Source organism: Poecilia reticulata, linkage group LG23, assembly GCF_000633615.1.
Source record: "Poecilia reticulata strain Guanapo linkage group LG23, Guppy_female_1.0+MT, whole genome shotgun sequence".
In the NCBI taxonomy this organism is placed as follows: domain Eukaryota; kingdom Metazoa; phylum Chordata; class Actinopteri; order Cyprinodontiformes; family Poeciliidae; genus Poecilia; species Poecilia reticulata.
The window spans coordinates 8,451,438-8,477,096 of NC_024353.1; the positions used below are offsets into that span (position 1 = coordinate 8,451,438).

Genomic DNA, 25,659 nt, shown 5'->3' on the forward strand with positions numbered 1-25,659 from the left:
TTCCTGGTCAAAGAGTTGTGCCTTGAACACAAAGAAAAGGTGGATTTGCACTGCACCCTGCACGGCTCTCCAGGCAGCAGGCTGTCTGTGCAGCTGAGTTTGACTCTGTCACAACATGAAAGTACCCACAGAAAGTCTGGCAAACTGATCCACAGGGGGAAGCGTCAGGTAAACTCAGGTCCGCGGTTCCAGATCTCCACCTATCAGGTGTCTGTCCCCGAAAATGAGCCCCCATACACACATGTCATCACCCTGAAAGCAACTGATCCGGATGATGGGGAGGCAGGGAGGCTGGAGTACAGCATGAAGTCTCCTCAAGACAAGAGGTCTGATAATTACTTTAAAATGGATGCAAAGACGGGGAGCGTATCCACCCTCCAGCAGCTTGATAGGGAACTAATGGACACACACGTTTTCTTAGTTTTTGCAACTGATAACGGCACCCCAAAAAGATCGACCAGCTCTATCTTGACCATCACAGTTAGTGACAAAAATGACCACAAGCCGGTGTTTGAGCAAAAAAATTACAAAATAAACATCAGGGAGAATGTGGAGGTTGGCTTTGAGGTGATGACCATACGTGCCACTGATGGTGATGCTCCCTCCAACGCCAATATGGTTTATAAAATCATCAACGAAGATGGTATCAACTCTGTGTTTGACATTGACACCCGGAACGGCCTGGTGAGGATCAGGGAGCGGCCTGACAGGGAGACCCGTGCCCAGTACAAGCTGATCGTTGAGGCTGATGACCAGGGCAAGGACCCTCATCCTCTGACCGCCACTGCCACAGTTCACATCACTGTGGAGGATGAAAATGACAACTATCCCCAGTTTAGCGAGAAGCGGTATGAGGTACAGGTCCCAGAGAACGTAGCAGTCAACACTAAAGTTATACAAGTGGAAGCGACTGACAAAGACGAGGGGAATAACGCTAAAGTTCAGTACAGCATCATCAGCGGCAACACTAAAGGCCAGTTCTACATAAACTCCGAAAAGGGTGATATTATTGTCATCAACCCTCTGGACTATGAGATGAATCAGGATTATAAACTAGGGATCAAAGCTTACGATGGTGGCAGGCCTCCATTGATGAATAGTACTGGGATAGTAGTGGTGCGTGTGGTGGACATCAACGACAATCCTCCTATGTTTTTCAGCACTCCTTTCCAGGCCACTGTGTTGGAAAATGTCCCCATCGGTTACTCTGTTATTCACATTCAAGCAACAGATCTCGATTCAGGAGAAAACGCTCGTCTGGAATACCGGCTCACTGACACAACACCTGGTTTCCCGTTCACCATCAACAACAGCACCGGTTGGATTGCAGTCGGTGAAGAACTGGACAGAGAGACTACTGACTTCTACACCTTTGGCGTTGTGGCAAGAGATCATGGGAGGCCTGCTATGTCTTCATCAGCCGTCGTCAGCATCGTGGTGCTGGACGTGAATGACAACGTCCCCGCATTTACTGAAAAGACATACTCTTTAAAGATTAATGAAGATGCCGTTGTGGGGACCAGTGTGCTGACCGTGACAGCTGTGGACAGGGACATTAACAGCGTGGTGACTTATCAGCTCTTCAGTGGAAACACCAGAAACCGCTTTTCCATCACCAGCCAGAGTGGTGGGGGCTTCATCACCCTGGCCCTTCCCCTGGACTACAAGCAAGAACGGCAGTACGTCCTGACGGTCATGGCGAGCGATGGGACACTCTACGACACGGCTCAGATTTTCATCAATGTGTCGGATGCAAATACACACCGGCCTGTTTTTCAGAACAGTGGCAACCTGCAGGTGCTTCTTGGTGAGGAAAAGCCTATAGGCTCTACTGTGACTACGATCACTGCAACAGATGATGACACGGGGGAGAACGCTCGCATCACGTATATCATGGAAGATAATGTTCCACAATTTAAGATAGACCCCGATACTGGTGTAATCACAACACAGATGGAGATCGACTACGAACACCACGCGTCCTACACTTTAGCCATCATTGCCAGAGACAATGGCGTCCCTCAGAAATCTGATACCACTTATGTGGAGATTAGAATTGAGGATGCTAATGACAATGCTCCCATCTTTAACAAAGATGTATACAAGGGGAGTGTACTTGAAGATGCTCCTATCCAAACCAGTGTGCTCCAGATTTTTGCGTCAGACAAAGATTCTGACTCCAATGGAAGGGTGAGTTACACCTTTCAGGGTGGAGAAGATGGAGAGGGCGATTTCACCATTGAAACATATTCTGGAATAATCCGAACCGCTCGCAAACTGGACCGCGAGAACGTTGCTTTCTACAACCTGAAGGCGTTAGCTGTGGATAGAGGGTTTCCTCCTCAGAAGGCAGTTGTTTCTGTTAATATTTCAGTCCTAGACATAAATGACAACGCTCCGGTGTTTGAGAAGGATGAGCTTTTTATTTATGTGGAGGAAAACAGTCAAGTGGGGTCCGTTGTTGCCCATATCACTGCCACCGACCCAGACGAGGGCACCAATGCTCAGATTATATACCAGATTGTAGAAGGAAATATTCCAGAAGTTTTTCAGCTCGACATTTTTAACGGCGACCTCATTGCGCTCACAGACCTGGATTACGAGACCAAAACAGAATACATCATAGTGGTCCAGGCCACCTCAGCCCCTCTGGTGAGCCGGGCTACTGTACACATCCAGCTAAAGGACATGAATGACAACGTACCTGTGCTGCAGAACTTTGAGATCATCTTCAACAACTATGTCACTAACAAGTCCAACAGTTTCCCAACTGGAATTATTGGAAAGGTACCAGCCCATGATCCAGATGTGTCGGATAAGCTGCGTTACAAGTTTGAATCTGGAAATGACCTCAATTTGCTGCTGCTGAATGAAGACACTGGGGATCTGAGACTGAGCAGGGATCTGGATAATGACAGGGCTCTGGAAGCACCCATGACCATTTCTGTCTCAGGTGAGTAAATGCCTCATTGCTTCAGTTCTACTTCTTGCTAAACGCGCTGCTTGTAAAGTTGGGTTTTGTGTTGGGTCAGTATTTTCAAACAATAACGGAAATGTTGCGTGAAAAACTCTGCAGGGCCAAAACATCATTTTCTGTTGAACAGTAGTAGTGGCAAGTTTCAGGTGTAGCACTGAGTGCAGGATCAGTTAAAGTGTTGGCTGCAGGCTCTGCGCAGGATCCGGTTGTGCTGCTTTCTGGGTGATGAATCCATTGTGTGCAAGTGGTTGGTTTGGGTAATAAAAAAGGTGCTATTTTCAGGGCACTCTTGTAGCTGAGCTGCTTTGTTGTTGCACTCATGTGGTTTGGTGTTGAAAGAAGGAGCTCAAGTATGCCAAGGATTTATTCCCCTAATTTTTTGGTCTTCTGCAGAAGCACTGCGGGGGGTGGGGGGGTTTAATGGACATCTTGTGGCAAGATGTTCACGGATGCAACAAAGGACTTGCTTTGCATACTTGCACTTAGTCCCTGGATTGTTGAGCTAAAGTTGAAAGAAGTGTCTGGAACATGGGTTTTGATCTGTAGGCATTCTTCCTGCAAGGTCATGTAGAAAAAATTTACTCTAAGTGTCTTTTTTTTTTCTAAGACAGAAGCAGACTTTGTTCTTTAAAGTTAAAGATTAGTGAGATTCTAGTACATGGGGATTCTCACTTTAACCAGCTAACATTAATAAGGCAGATATTTAGAGTAGCTAACCTGTCACCCATTGGCAGCTGATTTGCTTTAACATCCCTTTTTTTTCTTTTCTTCTATTTTCTCTCTCTCCTTCTTTCACCTTGATTTGCTCTCACACAGCACTTCAAGCTCAGAAATAGGCAAACAGTTCAACACAACTAAAGCTGTTCATTCATCTTTCTCTCACTGTTTCACCCTGTCATGTTTCTAAGGACAGGAATGCCAGTATATGAAACACGCGTAATAAACAGAGAAGGATGCATTAGGGAGTCACATTCTCTAAAGCTAGAAATGTGCTGGCAGATATTTTCTCCTGCTTGTCCATGTCTAGGTTTGGGACAAAACCATTGGCATAATAATGAACTGACCCCGTAGACCATTTTGTGACTTCTACTCGAGGTCCACTCTTTGTCTAACAGTAATTTTTCTGATTGACCCACACTTTGTTTTTGTCTTAGGAAAAAAGGCAGATTGGCCTCTTTCTGAGTGCTTTATGGCTGTTGACCCTCACAGCATCCTAGGCAAGCTACTCACCAGGTTACAAACCTTATTGCTCTCATTCGGGGCCTCCTGATTCATGCTTGTCAATAACCAGTCGACGAGCTTCGGCGTATCCTTGACAACAGGAACCTCTTGATTGTCCCTATGGGGGTAGGAGAAGGGGGGCTTGAACCCCTTTGCTGTATCACCTCTTCAGAAATAAGCATGTGTTTCTGCACAATTTAACAGATGTGCATGGAGACACTAAGGAGAAATCCTAACGTTCATTTTTTTTAGGGTTCACGCTGATGTCAAGGGCTTAGTAACCATTACTTGATGCTTTGACCTCTTGACCCAGGTGTCCGGGGAGAGGAAAGCCCGAGGGGACTTGTATGCAATCAGGATTTTAACAAACTCTAAGAGACTAGACACCAAATGTGTTCTGAAATCTTTTGAATTGAGTTCTCTCTAGCTACCTTGGCCAAGAATTACATTTTTGTTTCCTCCTGGTTATTGTTTTGACCTGTTCTTGGTCACTGCTTTAGAGACCCTTAGTCATCCTCCATGCTTAAAACCTGCCTAAATACAGTGAAATGTTTTGGGTTTTTAGACCTGCAATTGGGAGAAGGGAGCATTGATTTTTTTCTTTCTGTTTCAAGAAATGTAGTTACTGGAAATTTAGTAGGGCTATCCTTAAATGCATGCAAAAAATACTTTGCAGAGACTTTTATCATTGTGAGCACCAGGCCTGAGAACATTTTTCTAGCCTTCCAGTGAAACTTAAGACAACCCTGATAACTCTGAGATTCACTTGTTTAGCACACTTTGATAGCCACAACATTGCTCCATCTGTCCCCTTTTTCCATCAACGTGATGTGTGTGTGTGTGTGTGTGCAAGATGGTAGCTCAGCGGTTTAGTGGATAAGGGCTGTGTGTAGGAACACACCATGCTTACCCTGTTTGTCATATTTCACTTAAAACCTCTGGTGTTTTCCCTGTTCACTGATAGATGGGCATCAGACATTTTCAGAGCTTTTTTTTTGCTTACTGTGCCGATGCACTAGCTGAAACTGTGATTTTAAGTTGATTTTGAATTTAAGTGTCAAAAAAAATTTATAGTCATCAAAATGACCTCTTGATCTCACCTACACTAGTAATTTGTTCCCCAGATATGGGGCCTTACTTCAGTTAAAGAAAAGAAACAGTCTTGGGGAGTTAAGGCCAGATTTTGATCTCCCTCTGTTTATTTAATCCCTCATCATACCTCAATCAGGTCTGATGAGGTATTGATCTCATATTGGAACCCTTCAGACTAATGTGTTTCTCTTTAGGAAGCATCCTGGATTGACGGGAATGAGGAGAGCTACTATGGAAGCGTGTGCAAACAGGCTTTAGGTGGAGTTCTATAAGAAATGCTGCATTGGGAGATTGTTACTTAAACGATTAGGAATGACTGATGCTATGTAGCCTTTTTCCACCCGCTCTGATCTCTTCAGTAGACGACACGGCATGATGCTACACGCACTCGTGCACCCCACCCCTCCGCTCCCCAGGCCTCCCCTCTCTTTTCCCTATGGAGCTTTTTTTTTTTATTGAGCTTCCCAACCTTTGAGTTTGCTTCTTAATCCCATTGGAGGAGCTGCATAGCTCAGCTTTTTCGCATTTCTTTTCACCACCCGAACCCAAGCAGCACTTTCTTTGCCGGCTCCCAATCCCTCCTTTCTCCAAAATGCATAATTAGATTTTCACAGAGACAAGGAACTTTTAAGCTTGCTTCAAATTCAAGTCAAGAAAAACACTGTTTTCCGTGAGCACACCCTGTTTTCACAAACTCCGGGAAGCAATCACAGCTTTTTTACACCAACAGACGAGTCTCTCTCTGCTGTTTGGTCTCAACTATGTTTTGTACCTCGAGTTAATTTTGTGTTTTTGTTCAATCTTTAGACTTGCTAAATCAGCTCATCCACTGCTTAGTGACTCGAATAAATATTGATACCCCTTAAATCTTTTCAAACTTTCACATTTCAGCCAGAAGGGGAAATATGTTTTTTACGTCAATTAAAGCTACTAGTGACTTTACGCACATATCAATTTTCATGTAGATTTTAACCTATCTCACCAGAATATTTTCTTTGACATGCTTGCTGAGTCTCTTCACCTTTTTCTTCTTCTTCTTGGTGTGTCTGACACGCACCATGCCCCCTGATTTGTGACCCTTCATGTTGAGGTAGCAACGGGGTGAGCGTGCGTCAGTGAACTGTCAGAAGATTTCTCTTAATTAATTTACTGTAAGCTGAACTGCAGATTTATGGCTACGATCAGGGAGTTATGAAACAGTTGAGTTATTGGCCTTCGCAGGAAAAGACAAGTTAATCCCCGCACGAGTCAAAGAACAGAGATTAGCTTCCAGGGCTTCCCTTTGTACTGATGGGCGAAAGGGGTTCGCAGACAGCGAGAACCTCTTACTTTTGATGACTTAACATGTGTAGTAACAGGTATTACTGTAGGTGATCACGTTCATCCCGTAGCTATTCCCGTCTCCTCCCCTTTCTCTTTCTGGCTTTAGTTTTTTTACGTTTTTCCTACAGCTCTTCTCACGTCATTCCCAATGTTTCCTGTCAGTGTCCAGGGAAACTTCCCACTCGGTTATCATGCATCACCTGAAGCTTGTTGTTCCCCTCCCATGTGTGGCTACCAAGGCCAAACACGTGCTAAGAGGCGATACGAGCTAATTTGATTACAGCTCACATTAGTTTATTATAAGGCCGCCTGATGTTGGCACTCCGTCTGTGAGTCCCTTCAACTCTTCATTTTCTGAAGCAGCTTTATCCTGTTATGGATCACGAGGGGCTGGAGCCTCTCCCAGCTGTCGCCGGGTGAGAAGTGGGGTCAACCCTGGACAGGTCGCCGGCTGATCGCTGACCCCGGCTGGGTGAATTGTTTTAAAAACTCTACTTCTGTCTCAGAATGTATCCTAGTGGGGACTGAATGATGCTTTCAGGTCAAAGATTCAGGGTGATTCCCTTCTGGTTGGCTCTACTAAGAGTCAGACACATTCAATGTTTGCCACTAATGTGACCAGTAAGAACAAACTCCTCTAAAAGAACGGTGTTTGTTGTCCTGCAATATGTAGTTGTGTCTCTGTGCCAAGATGACTGATTTAAATGGTCAAATTACTTCCTCAGGTTTTCCTCAGGTTTTCCTCAGGTATTTAGAAGTTGGGTGGTAAATAAGATTAGTTGTGTTGCATCAAGAAATTATCTAAAATCATGCTGGGACAAATAGGTATTTGTCTGATATTTGTCTCCAATTTTATCAAAATAGCTTCATTTTACTGTGGCTGGATGGAAAGTGTCTGTGAACATCAATTTAGTTGACAGATTCTTTGCTGGATTAAGGTCTGGGCTTTGATTAAGCCATTTTTTTATCCCTGACTGTATCATTTAGGTTGTTCTGCAGGTGAAAGCTGAACCTCCGCCCCAGCTTCAAGTCTTTTGAAGTTTTTAACATGTTGGCCAATATTTATCTTCCTCCTCTTTCTGATCTGCTTGGTGAGTTTTGGGCAAAATTGGTTGTTTTTTTAAAAGAAAGGAACGGAGAATGTCAATTGAAAAATAGTCTGAAAATATACTAAACAGATTTCTAAGTGACCAGTGGTATCATTTTACATTGTTTCCTTCCAAAAGATATTCAAATCATTTATACCAAAAGCGTCTCTTAAAAACATCCTCTAAATTCTTCAAAGACGAGCCACTTTGAATAAAAATATCAGTTAAATTTGTGTAATTTAATAGATAGTCACACACCTAAAAGCTGTAACATGTTGCCTCGGCTTCTCACAGCAGCTGATCCCATTAAAGCTGAAAAGACACTGTCTGGAGAGGTAAACGAAACAGGAAAGAGACACAATAGCTCATTCTATCTCAGCTCTTTTTTTGCCTCTTAAGTTTTGCTATGTGAAAGATAAAGCAAGTCAGATTTATTCTGTTCTTTGTCGCTTATCTCTGATTACTTGTTCAATAAGATAAACTCACTCATAACTAGTGCTTTACTTACATTTACTGCTTATGTCTGTCAGTGGGAAGAGTTTATGTTTTGCTTTAGGGGCTTTGGAGTCTCCTGGTTGTAGATTGGAGTTGGAAGTGTTAAAACTAGAGGATCAGTAGTGGTCACTGCTTCCCTCCAAAGTTGTTTGAATGTTGAATGCACCTCAGGCCAGAGAGTCCTGAGGTGTTTGAGGATCTAAGGATATTTGCTCCTGGGGCTTTGAGAAGTATTGTGGACATACTGAGCGGTATGTGGTATCTTTTTTGTGTTCAATATAAAGACAAGATTGTACCTCATGACTTCTGTGCTGAAATGTGAAAATCTGACCTCTTTTTTTTTTTTTTTTTTTGTTGCCCGAGCCAATTTTCCGCCACCGTTTCGCTCTTAATCCGCGAGCTCCTTTCTCAATATCAGTGTTTTGTTTGGAGCCCGGATGTCCGCTTCTTGTTCTGGCTGCAAAGCGAGCCGCAAAGTGCACCGTCTTCCCTTCATCTGCCGTGTTTGCTGCCGGGATTTCAGAGTCGGCTTGTTTGTCTGCAAACACCTCCACCTGCGGCTCGGGTTAGACGGAGTTAAAGATGGGGAAACACGTGACAGGCTTTGTTTTTCTGAGCTTCACTTTATGGTATTGTTTTCTTGTTTGAATATTTTAGCTTCTTTTTTCCCCAAGCGGATCGATAACTTCAATTGATTTTAAAAACAAAATTTGAGAACATAAAGTTGGATTTAGTTGATATTTTTTCTCCAATTAGGAACATGAAATACACTTTCAGAGTGATTTTTTTTAAGCACAGTCTGCAAATATTTAGTTGAGGTCAAGAGTTTGTAAAAGCATAACTTTAGCCAATAATCTTGAATAGTCAACTTTACTTGATTTTATGCGTTAGTTCAAAATTTGATGTACATATTTTTGATTCCCAAGTTGAGTGTTTTAACCTCGGCATGCTGCGGGACTCTGATTTAACCAACTCCAGAAGGTTTTGGGGTGAGGTTGGTGGGTTGGGGGGAGGTCATCTGTGATTGTAACCAGACACACCTCTCCCTCTCTCCTCCTCTGTCATTCTCCCACTCAGACAGCACAGTACTCGTTATTGTCCCTCTCAGCGGGGGGTCAAGAGGAGCTTTGCAGCCCGCCAACGGTTCACAAGTGTGACATTACATGCGTCACGAAGTGCAGTGACCAGCTGCTGGAATGTTAAGTGGCGGCGATGCACACGTTTCGGATCCTGCTAAAGTAAACGATTAGTGCAATCAAGACGTAATTAGTGGCGAGTTTCTTCTTGTGAGCTTTGGAGCGCTTCTAAAAGAAAATCAAGGAACCGAAATTGAGATCTACTTTTGTCTCGAAAGGAAGATGCTATTGTTTAATGTCCAGAATTTAAGTATACCCCAGAATTGCTTGAAGCAGTTGGCGTTATTCCTCTTAAAACATACAACTTCGGCTTCTTGATGCTGCGAGTTTTACTTTGTAGATCTGGAAATGGCATACACCTTTTCTGTTTGGAGTGAGAAGAAAAGGCTGCAGTCTACTGCCTAACACATGCTGCTTGTGACTTGGTTAGTGGAGTTTTAACGCCATCGTCCCTACTAGTATGACTTGGCATTAGCACTGATAATACAGGTGTTAGGATGAAATGTCAAACGGCTTAAATGGATTGAATTCACTGGCACAAACGGGCCAATATCAGTTCCATTGCTTAATCCAGAGCTTAAACTACAATATGACTCCAAAATAATTCAATTCAGAGGGAAATTACAGGACTGACCAACATCACTTCTGATATAAGAAAAACCAGGAAATTATTAGGTAAGGCATTCCAACATCATGGAACTTTACTGGAAATCCTTTGTGGTGTGAGAACATTTCCTTCATCCGCACCTCACCGTAATTGTGTACGTGTGAAAGCAAATCCTTAATTGGTGCTTCAACACTGATCCCTTAAGAGTTGATATTGGAGTCCACAGCTGGACCTGGTGCCAGATTGTGCTTTGAGACGTCTCAGTTTTAGTCCTTTCCGCCTGGTGACAAGCGTGATCTTGACAGTTAATAGCTTGTGTGTGTGAGGGCGTGTGTGTGAACTTGTGAATGTAAGCTCCGTAACTGTTGGCACTCTTTATGTAGCCAACACTGTCAGGTTGGGAATTTCTGCATCGAAAAAAACAAAACAAAAAAACTTTAACTGAATTGGTAATAACTTTTTAAAGTTACTAAAACTGCAAAATGTTTATTCTGATTTTTTTATTTTATTTTTTTTTGCATTTTCGTCCATACTATTGATAAAATTGGACTGCAATGAATGGAAGTATAGCATGCATATGCACGTTATTCTTTTTAGTATGCCTAATGCGTCTTAAAAATGTTAGCATTTTAGTATGTTGATAAAATGGCCGGTGTATTTGCATGAGAATAGATGTCAACACTCTTTTTGACCTAAAAATTAACTTTTGACTTTTTTGATAAGGCAGGTAGTTAGTGAAGTGAGTGCAAGTTTATTTGCATTCCCAAAACTCACTGTCAGTTTGACTGAATTTCTGCTCATCTTTTTAGAATCAAACATTAAACCCTATTTTCAATGCCTATGTTTCTGATCCGTAAAGATCTCACATTTATGGAGACTGGAGTAGGACCCTCGATCAAATCAGATTAACTCATAGAGAGAGAAATGTCCCCCTTTTGGATAATAATTGCTGCTTGGTGAAATTACCAACCTTCAACTAAGCATGACCACTTTTATCTTCATGAGCTGGGATACATGCTGATGCCAGGTCCAAACACGATCTTTAGGCTTTTAACTAGCTTTTAACATTGATTCAGTGCCATTTTGACATAAAACGTGCATTACACGGAACTCAAACTGCACACCGCTCTTGCTCAAGGGCACATCACCGGCCTGTGTGTTGGCTGTCACAGAAGGATTTGAACCCCGACGTAAGCCTTGCTCCGCTGCTGTCAGCCTGGGTATCACCTTTCAGCCCCCCCCTTCCCCCGACAACCTTTGACCATGACTCCAACTTTACAAGTTGAAGTGCAGCGATACATGTACACACCAAGACTGCCCATGTGCGAATAGATCCAAGAATTGACTCTGGCCAATGGACCAATTAGTCCAGCAGTAGAACTTTACACCGCACACTCAGAGTAAGAGTATGGCTGTGGTTAGAAGGCAACGCAGCTTACTCCACACACTGGGTCACACTTGGCTCCTACAGGCGGAGTGGCTTAGGCCTTTAAGCATTTCAAAGGAACAGACGTGCGGATTGAAGCTTTGTGTGTTTCCTCCAGCAGCCCCGGGTCATGTCTTTTGACAGAGAGCGAGTGAGGGAGAGATGAAGACAGAGGGAGCTCCGAGGTATACCAAGTTTAGCTAGGCCTTTTGATGACATGTCAAGATTCTCCCTTGAACCACGACGTCCTCTTGTTACATTTTGGATAGGGTGACTAGCTCGCGTACTCAATACCACCCAGCAGACCGCTCAGACGCATTTGCACTTACACAACAAACTGGTACCTGTCTTCATGCGCCTCTAGATCCAGATCACAAAGCTGCGAGCTGTGGGCCTTACAGCCGGCGACCTTTTCCCCTGGAGTGTTAAGGGCAAGTTTCACACAAAGATCACTTCCACCTTTTATTTGGGGCACAGAAATCGCCTTGCCCTTCCAAACTGTCTCTAGTTACTAGTATAAGGTGCTTCGTCCTTCAGGAGGTTTTTTTTTTGCTTGTTTGTTTGTTTTTAACAAAGCAAATGGCTTTGCCGCAAAAAAAACAAACAAGAAAAAAACAGCCAAAGATTTTCAGAAATCAAATTGTTTCTTTTTGCTCTATCAGAGCAAGTTTTGTAGTATTTCTATTCCTCTTTATAACTGTGTTAACACTGCTGACTAGATTGGTTCTCAGGCATAGGGACTTTGGGTAAGAAAATGATCCCATCAAAAGCATGTCACCTATTCTCATATTCTTAGCATAAAAGCAACAGAAAACTTTTTTGCCTGACTTTGTGTAGCTCCATTTGCTATAAACGCAGCTCATTTAATGTTCCCAGGTGGTGCTTATAAATCCTGTCGGAGGCTGGACGTTTGGCTGCCGTTTAAATTGCTATTTGATAATTCGGATGAGAGGTTGGAGGTGTTGCAAAGAGCATGCACAATCACAGGCTGATGCTATCCTATGTGAAGATAAACTGAATTACCACTGTATAACTTCAGACTAAAAAAAGAAGCAAGAACAAGCAAAAACCTACTGAAGAGATATTTTTAGCTCTTTGGGAAACCCAGCCAGTTCTTTACCGTAAGTTTATAGACTCTCTTAACCGAAACAGCCCTAGCATCAGCCTTGCTCTTACACAGACAGTCGTGTTGGAAAAACCCCATCAGAACTGTGTATTAGATTCGCAGTAGCATTCCTGACGCCCCTTTGACAATGTAGAACAAGAAACCACAAAGCACGCCTCTGTCTTTGTCTCATGTGATGTTTGAAAATAAGGTACTTGCTGCCGACTACCTTTGGCAGCGCCTTTATCAAATTACAGCTTGGATGACAGTAAGGAGTTGGTGTTTTTTTTAACAGAATTTTTCTTTGCTTTAATTTGATGCACAGGATCCGTTCATGTTGCTGGCAACATCTGAACAACAGGCGAGAGACTTTCTCTTTTTATTCAATCACTGACTATTCGCGAAAGCCTCTGCTCTAAGTCCTGGCACAATTAGGATTCTGTTTTCAAGGTAGACTAAAACTGAGTTCAATGATATTTATGTGTTGCCTTTAAAGTGCATGTATCCATCATATTTTGTCTCTTTGTCTGCGTTTTGTCAGAACCGGCATTGCGCTGCACATCCCGGCTTCTTGACCTCAGGTTGCGAACATTTGACATGTAAAGCAGAGTTTATCATTGCTACAGCTCCATATCTTCAAATAGAGGTCTTCTCTGAGTACTTCATCTTTCTGCAATGTCATCTGAACTGCCTGTGCCTTGCACAACGGGGAAGATTGAACACATCCCTACTTTATATTTCTTGAACCTATTTACAGTTTGTCATGTCATGTCACAACCACAAAATTTCAATGTATCTTTAGTGGGTTTTTATGTGACTGACAAACATGAATAGGGTCATTTATATTCTGTAACCTATAATTTTATAACCCTACAAAACCAAATAAAGCTAATTAGTTTCAGAAGACACTTGATTGGGGTTTAGTTTGATCTCAGTATAATTTCAGCTGTTCTGTGAAGGTCGTAGGTTCTTTTTTTTTAAAGAAAATATTAGTAGACAAACAGCATTGTGAAGACCAAGGAACAAGGTTATCGATGTGTTTGAAGTGGCGATCCAACATTTCAAAATGTCTCAGTCACAGTTTGGCTGAAAGCAAAGCAGAGGAAACGGAAATAAAATACTTGTGTGAAAGTAGACCAATATTGTTCTTTTTTCCCCTTCATGCAAAATCCAAAGTGTAGCAAGATAATAACAGCGCCCGTCACCCAGAACACACCGTCCCCGTTGTGAATCATGGTGGTGGCAGCATCCTGCTGGTATGGCTTCAAGCAGGTACAGGAAGGCAGGTTGGAGTTGATGGGAAGATGGGTGGATGTTCACGTTTGAGCAGGACCCTAAGTCTAGAAGTAAATCTAGGTGATGATAAAGGTCCCCACTATGCGAATAGAGAACAGGTGAGCTAATTTGTAAAAAGAATAGATATAAATCTCATTCTCCTGATGGAGACGCGCCCTACCCTCGAGCTGTAACTGCAACAAGATGCTTCCATAACGAATTAACGTTGTGGAGAATCCACATACTCCCTTTTCAGATTTTTATTTGCTAAATTGTTGCAGACATGGCTTTATTCATTTTCAACATGTTTTTTTTTATGTTTCTACATCTTCTGACTGTTGGTCATGACTTATTTTCTTAATGGGTGAGTCATTTAAATCAAAACCTCAGCAAACTGGTTTAATGGTTAGCCCAAAAATCATTTGCACATAGCAGTAATAATTTACATCCTTGAGTCTCTTGTATGAGGAAACACGGGCTGCGTCGTGTGTGCCAGGTAGAGAGAGAGGTGTCGAAGCCAAGACAGGTAGAGAATTCACACTCAAGTCTCATGGACCACACCCAGAGCTTCACGGAAAACAAAAGAGCCCAGTTCTCACATCCAGGAGCCCGAGCCTCATTTGCATTACATGCTCCCCCTCTGCGATCAGCCACTGTATGCGGGAATACCGCTGCTTGATGTGGCATCAAGTGTGCATGAGAGTGTGTTTGCCTTCTACTGCTGATTGACCATATTCTGAGCCCCTACAGAGCACTTTATAGTCGTATAGAGGATGTTGGTATGTGCTAAGAGTCACACTGGTTAGAATGGAAGCATGAAAAACATTTAATTCAAGACTTCTCAGTGTGAATGAGAAACCTCTTTAAGATTTGGATTGCTTTGTACCCCATTTTTGGGAGCAAGAATTGGAGCCATGTGAGACATACCAATAATGTTTACATTTGTTTTGTTCCTGTTTTTACCTTTTAAAGTCATTTTCTCAATCACGCTGTAAAGAAATGTGGCTTTGTGATTTCAGTGATCAGTATCCATCGACCAGTAGAAGATTGCTTAGACTCCAGAGTCAATCGTCCCAAACAGGAATCAGAAACAAAATAAACAGAAGCCGTAATGCAAAGTTCTTAGGAAAGACTGTACAATTACCTAAATTATTCTGATGATGAACTGTGGCATATGAAACTTTTTTTATGCACATTTGCAAGTAGATCAGACAAAGTTGGAAACATCAAGATTCGAAATAACTTCCTCAATTTCACAAAAAACCTTGAGGTGGTTTTTCCGAAAAAGAGTTAATGCGCTGAAGTGAAGATGAAATCGCATTTGCCTAATAAGTTCTGACGTAGCAAACATTTACATCACGTGACTGATCAGCTGCTTCCGCTGTCGGCGGCCATTAGAGTTGCAATACTTTTTCTACATCACGTAACACTGCTAATGCTAGTTGATGTGACAGAACAACTGTAACTTGTCTGATAGAAACACTTTCCCGAAAACCTCTTAGACATGTGGTCCTACTTCCTGTTTACTACAGTCATGAGTAATAAACGCCAACATCTGAGGAAATTGCACATAACCTGGTTGATTCGCTCTAAGATTGAAACACGCCTAATTTTTCCTTTTTTGCAACCTTTTAAAAGTTTGTTCAAATGGATGGAAACATAGCTAAAGTACCATCAAAAGGCTGGTGGTTGATATTAGTACTTTGCTTTTTAAACTTTCTAGGTACTCTCTTACATAATCCAATGTGCTGTCAATTGATTTCAGAAGATATTTATTTGCTCTTTGCTCTTCTTTCTTGTGGGGTTATCATAGCTCCTGATTTAAGCAGCTACAGTAAGTTTGTGATTTAAGCTCTTACTGTTATTTGTTTTCAGCCCATTTTGCTCAGTTTGTTGTTTCAGTGATCTTGGTTCTCAGCAGTAAAACTGATTCTGAATGTGTGTTTATGGTCGACACTTGCGTACAGCTGAGATACCCAGAGGTTCAGGCAGAATACTTTCTAAGCTCAGTCATGAGAAAGATGTTAGGAATGAGTCGGTTCAGCTCCACGTTTCAGTGCTTAGAGATTTGCTGCTGATCCCGGGCGGACAGCTGCCGCTCATATCTGACATACTCCCAGTTGCCCTCAAACACAACCACCGCCAAGCCTTTACGCTCATATTTAAGTAGAGAGTCGCAGTCCAGGGCTTCCAGTTGTTACGGAAGGTTGGAGGACAAATTCTGCAATATGTAAAATGTTTTCCAGAGACACAGTGGTCCTTTTGTTAGTTTTTCATTAATGCAAATGCTGAAAGGAAGACACGTGGACACACGTCTCTCGTTAGTCAGGACTGCGCCAATGATGCCATTGCTTGTTTCGACGCATTTTATGCATTCATTCATCAAAGGGAAACATTTACTAACATGGGTGGCACTCTTTAGTGAAAACCACACATCAAAGAATGAAAATAAGCAGTTAATTGCTAAAAGCTAATGCTGCATTTTGAACTGGTTGGGAGCCATATTGGATTACAGGTCAGAGTTGGTGAGAATCTTCCGACTTTCCCACTCAGAAATCTGTCGTCAGCCTCCATGTACAAATGAAAGTTGGAGATCTGTGTGCATTGGTTTAAAGGTGCTTCTTGGCTAGAAAAGTCCAAAAAGCAGTGATTTATGCTTTTAAATGTCTCAATGTGACAAATGTTTTATTGAGGAGACATTATAAATTCTTTAGTTGTGGGATCAAGGTCTAAAATTTTTCTATCTAGGTATTAAGCTTAATTAAAGGAAAGTGAATAATTTGGTACTTACTGCCACATTTTTTTCTGTTATTCCTTTTATAATTTTTAAATTACAGAGATTGTTGAACAAAAGTCATGTTTCACCATGTTCCAATATTTCTGGGGAAATATTGGCTGAAGGGAGGCTGTTTAGGATTAATGGTTTAACATACTTTTATGATGATTGAAGTAGCTTTAAGTATAATACAAAACAATAATTGATTGGTTAAGCTGCCACATTCCCTACACACTGTGTATTCTGAGAACATGCTAACATGAATCAAGCCCTCTGAGACGGGCTTTATAAGACGAGAGCGGAGCGATGTGGTTAGTTGTTGCGGTTTTGCTCCAGGGCCGCGCTGGTTTGCACCTGCGCTGATCGTCATTTGCCACACACACACACACACACACACATATCCATGTGTAACACGCTGACTGGAGCAGCCACCCATCCATACGTGCTTCTGAGTTAGGAGACGACGGAGCGCTGCAGGGCTGATAACGTGGAAATGCCCTGTTATTACAAAAGCGATGACAGCCGCTTTGGGCTTGTATCACACACTGGCATACCTTTGGACGTGCGTAAGCCGAGGTGTCTCGTGAAGTTTCAAAATGTTCCCCACTTTTTAATTTACACATTGTGAACCACATAGTCTATGCTTTGTCTTGCACCAGCCTGCAAAACGTACTGGAAATTGAGGAAACATTTCCAAAGAAAACTATTCCAGAGGAAGGCATGTAAAAGTGACGTACCACGTATTTTACCTGTCTTATTGAATTTCAAAACCTACCTTTGTCATTGTTTCTGTCATTTTTTGTTTCTCAATAAAATGTAATTGCTTATTGTTCAACAGTACTCATCAGACACCTTTAATAACATGTAAATAGATAATTTAGTCATCAGCATCCAATGTCCAAAATTAATCAAGACACCAAAACTGAACATCTTTTCTCATTTAAATATGATGGCTTTGAACTGATATTTACATGTATGGATTTGACCTTTTTGTCTTGTACAGTACCTTGATATAACTTTTCTTGTGAATTACTATATAAATAAACTGAACTGATTAAGCTGGAGAACTATACTGAAATATTTACAGTACAAATGTTGGTTTAGTCCCATCTTAACTTTGGAAAAGATGCAACAGACCACCTAGATGCAGAAGCTGATTTGAGTGTGTAGCTGCTGAAAAATGGTCCACAACAACAGATTAATGACCCTTGTTTGTGCCTCATTGCGAGTTCACATTTTCTACAAACCAGGTATCAAATGTCGGTATTCCAGTCGGGACCGCAGGAATGATTTCACCTCCGAGCAGAATCGAGAAGCATTCTCGTAATTAGTATGTATTTTGCTGCTTGTCAGAATGCGTGCATGTGCGGTCATGCAAACAAACATGCTTATCTAAGTGTGTGTTTAGCGTTGGATGAAACGGCTTAACTTGCATACTCACACTTACGCAGTCATTTTCAAAATAAGGCAAAGGATATATTCCAATTGCTTTTTATTGTTATATCAGTGGCATTTAGATGTACGTCCAACAATCAGAAGAGCCTTTGGTCAACCGTTCTCCGCAATCCACTCATTCTTCTCTGCTGCTAAAATCCTCAAAACATGTCGCAGCACAACCAAAAAAAAAAAAACAGGAAAAAAAAACTCGATGACCCTAATTTCTTCAAAGGTGTCGACTGAGGGAGGGGTTCTGAAACCGTAATTCATAAAACTATTAGAATTAGTCTATTTGAGGCTAGACAAAATATCTGTGTGATGCTGGGACACGTCCCCCCGAGGTGTAGCTGAAGCTGAAATTTACTGCTTTCCAGCCCTAATAAATCCCCTTTAGTTATTAGAGACAGGACAGAGGATGGGGAGAAAGAAAAAAGAACAAAAACATTTTGAGGTGACAGGAATCATATTGGGTCCAACAAGTAGCGAATCGTAGTACAACCCACTATTTGGAGCATTTGGTACCACATTGTTGCGGTGTGATTACTGGTTTACTGTGCAAGTCTTATGGGACAAGATGAAAGAAGTTCTTTTTTCTTTTTTCTTGGGTAGTTCAATCTTCTATGGTTTACTTTTAGTGTTACTTTCAATTAAAAACATGGCGTACAGCTATAAGTATAAGCCATTTTCACATATGCGCTGGAGTTTTACAAACATTTTATTTGATAAGTCAGTAAAATGTTTTCAGAATTAGATTGGGTTCTTTGTTTTAACATCACAAAAAAAAAAAAAAAATGCAGAAATGCCCATTCCCCCAGTAGGTGGCGGTAGCATCGACGTAAACAGCACATAAACATTCGAAGGAAGGCCATCTTGAGTGATAAAGAACATCAGGGCTAAAAATTTACCAATTGTCCAAAATTTACAAAGACAATATATTTTTTTTTTTTTGGACGGGGCATTTTTACAATTATAATAATTCAAATGCGGCATGTAAGATGTTCCACTTATAACCAAGTTTTCTTAAAGAAACAGGTAAACTGACAGAAACCGATATGTTTCCGTGCCCTCCCTTTCTTTTTTTTCCGGAGGCCAACTCATTGTCATGCACCATTCTTGTCATCCATGTCATCCAGCACACAATGCAGTGACATTTACCTGACCCTGTGAAGGAAACGATGAGGGTCAGGAAGAAATAAACATAAAAGAGCGAGCAGAGAGAGAAAGATACACGGTACGGCAACGGGAGCTATACCTTTGGAAAGGTCCCAAGTAGAGGAAAAGAATATCTTTAATAAAACATATCAAAGGAGAAATGGTGAAATAGCAGACCAAGAATAGGAAAGAAGTAGGGCTAGAGGCTATCCTTTCTTTTTAGCCTCTTTCTGACTTCAAAGAAACTGGCAGTGAGAAGAAAGTATTCCTCTCCACTCAACCGTATGGCTTTGTTACAACCCTGTTTCCACCCTGATAGGTTTGCTCCCTTGCCAACCCCATTCGAACCACATTTACCCATTACTCCCACTGACAATAGGGACGTAAATGGTGTCTAGTGAATAGATTTTATTGGGGCTTTTGTTTTCTGTGTATCTGCTTGTTCTGCTGAGGTCTTGAAGGCAGAGTTTCCTGCTATATTTTCCACTTTTGTTGGTAGTTTTCTAATCTTCTGCTTTCCTCATGCGATTCTGGGCGCTTTAAGGATCACTAGAGATAGGCAGGATGAAGGCCAGCTGAGTGGCTTTCAGTGAGCTCATAAAATTCTTGGAGGACAAAAAGCCTCTATGAAACTGTCATCAGCTAAAGTGCTGTGAAAAAAAATGTTTGCCCTCTTCTTTTTTTTTTTTTTTTCCTTTTGTCACCCTTCAGAGTTTTGAGGCATCAAATACAGACGCACAAAGCGGTGTTTCAATGACGATTTCACACATTAAGAGGAAAAGACATCCAATACAACATGTCTCTATGTTAAATTAATGATAATGGATATAACTGTTGAAAATTAATTGTGATTAGCCACATTTTTGGACCAATTTCCTTAGCCACAGCAAAGATCTCCAAGACCCCCCTGAACCCCTATCTCAAATTTCCTGCACAAGGAATTTTGAAAACAAATGAGAAGCAAAGCTATTGATATCTATCAATCTTCAAAGGGTTATAAAGCCATTTCTAAGGCTACGGCATCTCTGAACCACAGATAGAGCTAGTAGCCACAAGTGGAGAAAACATGTAACAGTGGTGGACCTGTTCAGGAGTGGGTGACCTGCCAAAATAACTCCAAGAGAACATCAATGACTCCTCTAGGATGTCATTAAATAACCCAGAACAACATCTAAAGTAATGCAGACCTCACCAGCCTGAGGTAAGGTCAGTGTTTGTGATTCAGCCATAAAAACAAAAAGAGAGAGAGACTTGGCAAATAGGGCGTCTATGTGAGAATTCCAAATTATGTTTTCTAACCAAAAAGAATGCTAACCCCCATCTCACATTTCCTAAATAACATCTTAATGATTGCAAAGGCTTTTGGCGAGACACAAGTGGAAGACTATGGAATTTGTGCATACAATTACATCGGACGTAAAACTTAACACAGGATTTTGGAAAAAGACTGCCAAACACAGTGGTCGTAGACTGAAAGGTTAGAGTTGCTTGGCTCCTCAAGGATTCAAGCTACCTGCCATAACTGATAGAACCACAGATGTAGATCTATTTCAGATATGTCCAACTTGTGACTTCAAGTTTAAGCACGCTTTGGAAATGCTGAAGGACAGAGATACAAGGCCCATCAGCAAATCCACTTCTGCCTTTCAACTCATGTTTTCCAAAATTAGCACAGTAGAGACACGGCTTTACCAGGCCGTGTCATTAGTATAATCTGCCTTAATAATAACATTTGGAAAGATATCTCGCCTGTTTTCTCACTGGTCAATTATCAGATTAAATCCTTGAATGAATCAGTGTATGTTAGCGCTTTACTGCTTCCTAACATACTGAGTGGATTGTCATTGATTGAGCAAATGTTGAGCTCGGAGACCAACTGGCCAGCAGCCTTGGAACAGCTGATATGCTACATATGTCAATCTCGTTCGTTATCCGAGGCAATTAGCCAAACATTTGGGAGTGTATACACATAACGAACCAAACATGCACATGAGGATGCTTGTGTAGCAAGGTTTTCAACTTGCTTTTGTTTTTTGCAACAGGTTTTCCGAAGCACTTTGAGCTTAATCCATAATTGAACAAGCTGCTGTTGTTGATGTGCAACTCTTAAAAAAGTTGGTGGATTAAGCCACTCTAGCTGAAAACCACAATGCATATTGCATTTATACAAATACTACAAAACCAGATGTGGCATCAAAGCGTCAAAATATATTTGATGTACAACTCGTGCTATTAAGTAAATGCAGCAAGACGGCTCACAGTTTGCAATGCTGCCTTCGTATAATTGCTAGCCTTCACTCTTCCTTCGACACCCGAACAGATCCATCTAATCCATTAACAATTTATAGTGTTTCTGTTGACTTCCTGAAGTTGACAGCGGGACTGAAAGCAAGCCTTCAGGCTCCAAATACTCAACAGGATCAGAGAAGGTGAAGCAGGCGAAGGAGCTTTGCCGTGGCTAATTGGGAATGAAAACCAACAATTACAGCAGTCGGCTTTGGAAAAAAGAAAAGTCACTTCATACGTTTGTGTTTGATTTGCTTTTGCTTGTCTTCATTGGTTGCCAGTGGTGGAAAGGGAGTTATTCTTTCAGCACTTGTTAAAAGCAGACGTGCCAATTGCAGGGGATGTGGTTAACCAGAAAAAGAGAGGGCATGACTGATTCCCCTTAGAGTGGAGAAAACAGGACTGCTGCAAATTAAAAGACAAAAGAAGAAATATGTTGTTATTGATTGGTATTGCTTTTAGCAGTTAGTACAAAAGCAGTTAGCAGTTTCTACATGCTGAACTTAGGTTTTGCCTAATTCACGTAAAACCTCGTGGGCTATAAGAAGGTGAATATGAACCAGTTGAATTAACAGTGCCAAAAAACACAGTTTGGGATTTAAGGAAGTTTGATTTTACTTTTCCTAAAAATGCCATATAGTCTCAAAAAACCAAAAGCATGTTTCATCTTATCTCTTAAGATGAAAGCGTGCTTAAACTTGAAGTCACAAGTTTGGATGGATGTATCTCTGCGCCCTCCCCATTACTGATTCTTTCATCATACCAAGACTCCACAAATTTTTGGAAAAAGTTGGAACTTTTTTTTTTTTTTACATAACTTTGACAAGATATACCTAAAAACTTAAACAACTCCCTTAAATTGTAGTTAGGATTATGTTAGACATCTTTGCAAACGCAAAAACAAGACTTTATCCCTGGCGTGGAATCCGTTCCAAGAATGTGACCCGCTATTAAGAAGATGATTCTGTGCGCAGATTTCTATTAGAGGAGGCCATTCAAGTGGCAGACTTGTTGGTGACATCATCTGTTTGGACAAGCTGTGTCTTTGGGAGTGGGCGGACCCTGGCAGAGGGCCACTGAAAAACTCAGCAGGGGTGGTAGCAGGTTGGGGCAACACAGCAGGCGCTGAGCAGATGTCGATGGGTGCCCCGTCTCATACCGCGTCTGGGTATGTGTGACGGGACCGAGTCTCCCGAGCTTTGTCCTTTGGAGCCCTGCTAAAACTTGCTAACACACACACAGAGATGCAAACACCAATCCTTGAAAGATTTGCCCTAAATTGACACAAGCCTCATGGTTTCCCTGGGCAACCTCCTCCCCCCAGCCTCGTAACCTCCCCTACACCCCCATTCTCCCCGCCTCGCTTTTATTTCGTCTCTGCTTTGTCAAAAGGAGCCAATCGTGCGTCAGATGGTAACTAGGCACCCTATTTATCAGTAACCAGCACCAACAATAAGTGTAACCCGACACCTCCTTTGAGGGGAACAGGCTAGAGTTGGTATGAAGCAGCAACAGAAGAATAGGAAAGTGAGGTGTTTAAAAGTGAAAACTTCTACAGAGAAATATATATTTCTTTACATTTTCCTAATTCTGAGTGAAGGATTAAACTTTCTTTCTTGGTTTGATTTCTTTTGGGTGTAGCTTGACGTGCGATAGCCGCTGGAATGAAGCTCACCTGAATTACATTGTAAGCACAAGAATGCAGGAACAGAGCGCAGATGCACGAGAAGTCGCCGACCAGCGACGGAGGCCGGGAGAAAGATCTGGTATCGGTGTAATGGATACCTGGGCCCGATTAGGCCATTCATGGCTGGGTAGCTCTTAAGAGAGCGGTGTGGACCAACCTGTGAGGATTCTTTTGATCGCTGTGCACTCCCCCCTCCTCTAAAGCAACTATTTGTCCAGTTAGCTTATCAAATGGGATCGATGGTTTGATAGTACAGGGAAAAAGAGAGGCATTGTGCACATACCAGCATGTAAGAAGGGGTCTGTGTTTTAAGTGCATGCGCAAATTAGTGTTAGAAGTGGGTTTGTTTGTGTGGTCGCAGTAATATGTTAGTGCTTGTGTCCTGTTAGGGATATCCAGAGTGGAGAGCACGGCCGGCTGTCAGTGGAAGAATGTGTGTGTGTGTGTGTGTGTGTGTGTCTGCGTGTGAGGGTGTGTGCGCGCGTGTGTGTGTGTGTGTGTGTGTGTGCGTGTGTGTGTGTGTGTGTGTGTGTGTGTGTGTGTGTGTGTGTGTGTGTGTGTGTGGGTGTGTGCGCGCGTGTGTGTGTGTGTGTGTGTGTGTGCGTGTGTGTGCGTGTGTGTGTGTGTGTGGGGGTGTGTGTGTGTGTGTGCATTCTTGGTTAAAGTTGAGTGATTTCTCTTTACAAAATGGAGAAAGGCCTTTTTGACTCTTCACCTCTCTGCAATTGGTTAAATAAGGACTTAAGAGTGAGCTAATTCTGCTACCAATCTGCCGCACCAGTCGAAGAAGCCGATTTGGTGCCTTGCAAAAGTATTCACTCCCCTTGAGTTTTTTTCATGCTTAGTTGGTTTGTAACCCCCCCCCCCCCCCAAAAAAAAAAAAAAAAAAAACACGATTGCATTTAATTTCAGTGTTATGCGATAAGCAGATGCAAAGTCAAAAGAAAATGTCTGACAGTGTTCTTACTATGGATATTCTTTGGATTAATGTAGCAATCTTGAGCTACAGTATGCAACATTTTTAAGATCAGTCAGATTGGATGGAAAACTTCTGTAAATTTTCATTTTCAGATTTTCGACTTGATGTAGGTGTGGACTTTGAATGGGCTGCTCAAACGCATTCAAGTGTTTTGCTCTAAACTATTCCATTGTTGCTTTTTTAGGATGGAAAAATATTTATTTCCCCAGACTTTATTGCCTAGCCCCCATTCCATTCTTCTATCCTGCATCATCCCTCATTTCTTCCTTGTGTCCTTACTTCTTTATCTCCTTGGTATCTTCCACCCATGCGTTCATTTTTCTGTCCTCCTGCCTTTTCCCTCCTTGTGTCCTTCTTTCTTGGGAGTCTAACTCTCATCCCTGCTTTTAAGCCCGACTTGTCATAAAACTTTCTGCTATAAATTTCTAGCAACCCATGGTATTTTATTTTAAAATGAAGGAATAGGTTCAAAATCTTCTGGAAAGTTCAGTCTGGTAAAGTCTTGAACCTTTAAAATAGGAGGAATCCTTTGTTTTGCTCCATTTATTTTCCCTCAAGGCTTCCTTGTTCATTCTGACGAAAGGTTTCCTCCCTACATGATTCACCAAACACCAGCAGATGCTTTTGGCTTCGGTTTTTCCTCTAAAAATTGCTAAATTAACCATACCTGTTGTGCTATTACTTTTATAGGCATGATTTGGTGACTTGGATTGCATTTATGCGAGTTTGCTTGGCATGTTTTTTTTTTAAGACGGTGGCAAAAAAAAGACGTATTGAAGATATTCACAGAGGGCGAAATTTGTAACAACATGAACTTTTGACCACGGCACACATAGTTTTCTTCTTCTCATCTTCCAGCTCTTGACAAGCCATAATGATGCTCATTATAGTTTTTACATGATGTCGAGAACTGGTGGTAATTTGCAGTTTGCAGGTCGGGACTTGTGGGTGAAGTGCGACGCGGTGGTCTCTCACTCAGCTTTTTGGTCATTTTAATTAATCTGTACAAAAAAAACCCCACTTCAATTTACTTCTTGGACTCTGAAATACGCTAAATTATTTTGCAAAAATAGTGACTCGTGTTGTGAAATGCAAGACCAGAGAAGCAATTCACTGATACTTTATGTAGCTCTTCTGTCGTCTGCCTGAACGGCATAAAGCCCTTTTTTCTTTTCCACTTCTGGCGCGGTATTATTTTGTGAAAACAGAGCCAGATGACACCTGGAAGCTGTGAACTCTGAACCTTTAATAAGGGTATGTGGAGGCTTTAATTTTATTAGTTGGCTCAAGGGAAAGGCAGACAGACGTGAGAAAGGGACGCTTCAAGACACAGTTCAGACTGAGATGGCTTGGTTCTGCACTAATAGAGCTTAAACTCTGTGTTGTTGCTGCTGCTCTCTGAAATCTTATAATTGAGTTTGCATGAGGCAGGCAAGGCAAACACCGCATGACGCCTGATTACTTTAGAATACAGAGAGTGTTTCCATGAGTGTTTTAAACAGACTTAATTTGTTTTTCTGAGACTCCCTCTCTCTTATGCTTCCTTTTTTTCCCCCCATTCTCCACATTTTTTTCTTAAACTCCTTCCGCCTCTAGG

General features: G+C 41.8%; 1 protein-coding gene across 1 annotated transcript in view; it reads left to right on the forward strand.

Moving 5' to 3' along the window:
• celsr1a (cadherin EGF LAG seven-pass G-type receptor 1a) overlaps positions 1-25,659 on the forward strand; it is an 86,604-nt gene that overhangs the window by 3,474 nt on the left and 57,471 nt on the right. The gene's annotated exons all lie outside the window — the stretch shown is intronic.